The sequence below is a fragment of the Alosa alosa genome, chromosome 8 (assembly GCF_017589495.1).
Source record: "Alosa alosa isolate M-15738 ecotype Scorff River chromosome 8, AALO_Geno_1.1, whole genome shotgun sequence".
Classification (NCBI taxonomy): domain Eukaryota; kingdom Metazoa; phylum Chordata; class Actinopteri; order Clupeiformes; family Clupeidae; genus Alosa; species Alosa alosa.
The window spans coordinates 4,181,272-4,183,668 of NC_063196.1; positions in this window are offsets into that span (position 1 = coordinate 4,181,272).

The following is a 2,397-nucleotide window of genomic DNA, read 5'->3' on the forward strand; positions in this document are numbered from 1 at the left end:
GTGGAGAGTGAGGGAGTGAATGAATGAATGAGCCAATGGGGGATGATTAGGGGGCCAGATTGAATGAGCCAGGTTGGGTATTTAGCCAGGACATCAGTAGCCTCGAAATCCAGACACACCCTAGCAGCAGAAATTGTCATTTGCAGCCAGGGTCGTCTAGCAACTCTCCGTTGGCTTGTGAGTTGGAAAAACCAAACTTCGGTCAGGCCAATCACATCGTGTATAGAGTCAGTGGGCGGGCTTAACATGATGACAGAGTTGCGACGGTTCTGCATGAATTCCCTGCTACTTGAAAACGAAGATGGCTGCTGCTGGCAAACAGCAGTCTTTTGAATCGGCATTGGCCGTGACCGGATACGACAAAAGATTGATCTACGAACTAGCTCTGCTGGTGGCAAAACGCATGGGTTGTAGTGCTATCCTATTGCGTGCAGAGGGACTTTGAAAGACAACCGTTTATCCCGCCCCTTGGATTGAGCCCTGCCAATGGTATGTTCCCTGACCCAACATTTTGAGATGTAGGTCTGGCTCGTCAGGCTAGGACACCGGGGTACCCTCTACTCTTTGCGATAAGTGCCATGGGATCTTTAATGACCACAGTAAGTCAGGACCTCAGTTTAAGTCTCATCCAAAAGATGGCATCTCCTGCAGTACAGTGTCCCCTTCACTACAGTGGGGCATAGGAATCGATTTTTGGCCAAAGGGAAGAGTGCCACCTATTGGCCACCCACCATCACTTCCAGCAGCAACTTTCCAAGTAGGTCTCCCATCAAAGTACTAACGAAGGCCACACCTGCTTAGCTTCAGTAATTCAGGAGGGACACGGTATCCATTGGAATGGCTTCTGGCCCGTTGTACTGTACAGTCTCCAAACGCCATATGATTTAATTGACCAACACTCCTTAATGTACCTATTTCAGTTAAATACACCACTGGCATCCAGCCAGTAAAGAAAACAAGTCTAAAGTTGAAATGCGTCCAATTTCATTTCCAAATCCAATTATATCACCAGCTGCTTCCAACATGATCTCTCTCATATCATGAAGACCAGGGAGTACATGACTGGTAAGCATTTTCAAGAAAGAAAAGTCCCTTTTCACCCATGTCATGTGATAATGGTATTAAAGAGAGTGGGGATTTGGCATATCTGCCTTCCAGGATGAGTAACCCCTCCGTTCGAGTGTGCCTAGCAGAGCACTGTAAACATCACCTTTAATGGACAGAGCTCCAGCTCGGACCTTCTTGCTTCACTCATGCATGACAGGTAATGGTCAAAGAGGACTAACATGCACTCACTGAGACCACACCATTGCTGGTTTCTATCATGCAAGTACATAACACATGTGCATGTATATACAGTCACATGTGCATGTATATACAGTAAGGTCTTTGGCTAGACTGTCGGTCTGAGTTTTATAATGTTTGCCATGAAACTTTTCATGACTTTTGTAAGTGGTATGTGGTGCTACAGTGTATGTGTGAGTTTGGGTGGCTGGTGGTAGTGACACTTGTGTGTGTATGTGTATATGTGTGTATACATTTGTGTATGTTTCTGATTTGTGTAGTTTATGCTGTGAGTGTATTTTTCTCAAGGGCTCTTTGTGAGTGTCTTTTCTTTCCTGAATCAGTTCTTTTTGTCAGATCTAGAAGATCATTCCGACCACCTATTGTTGTATTTTCACGCGTGTGGTTGCAGATGACCTCAAAAATGTAGTCCTGATGGTGCGCCATACTTTTTAAGCCAATGGCTACCCATACGGCCTCAGCTGTAAGGACACGGCACTCTTTGTGCCTGCTGGAGGAACGCAATGTTTGATCCTCTGAAATCTGACCAAGGACCGGCTGGATAATGCTCAAATGACAGTGTTGGACATTCCATGGTGTACGCCTGTGGTCAGGAGCTATGCTTCACCACCAGAGAGTGCCTGTAAAAACACAAAGCATCGGCAACAAAGAGACTTTTCATTCCCATGTCCTTAACTCAATTTCAGCATTTTTGCAGCAACATACCAAAGTGCTCTCGACCTATAAATAAATCTTTCTGACTCTATGTGTTTTACCAGCATCATTTGAGATGAACCAACACCAAAGACATCCCAAGAAGAAAACAAACACTGCCCTTGAAGTCATTATTATGCTTGGAAATGCTTCTTCAATCTAGCGTGATCTTCTCTGTCAATAATGCTGGCAATGTTTTCTCTGTCTCGGCAGAGAGCTCAGAATAATAACAATAATCATTGGCTTCATCAGCTGCAGGCAGCCTCCGTCCCTCATGCCCTCTGTCTGCATGTTTCATATAGTGTGAAATGATTACATTTCTCATTCTGTTTGGGTTTAATTCTTCCTCTTCCCTCGGGCACTGATTAAGTGTTTGACTGATCGCTGAAGCCATTAACA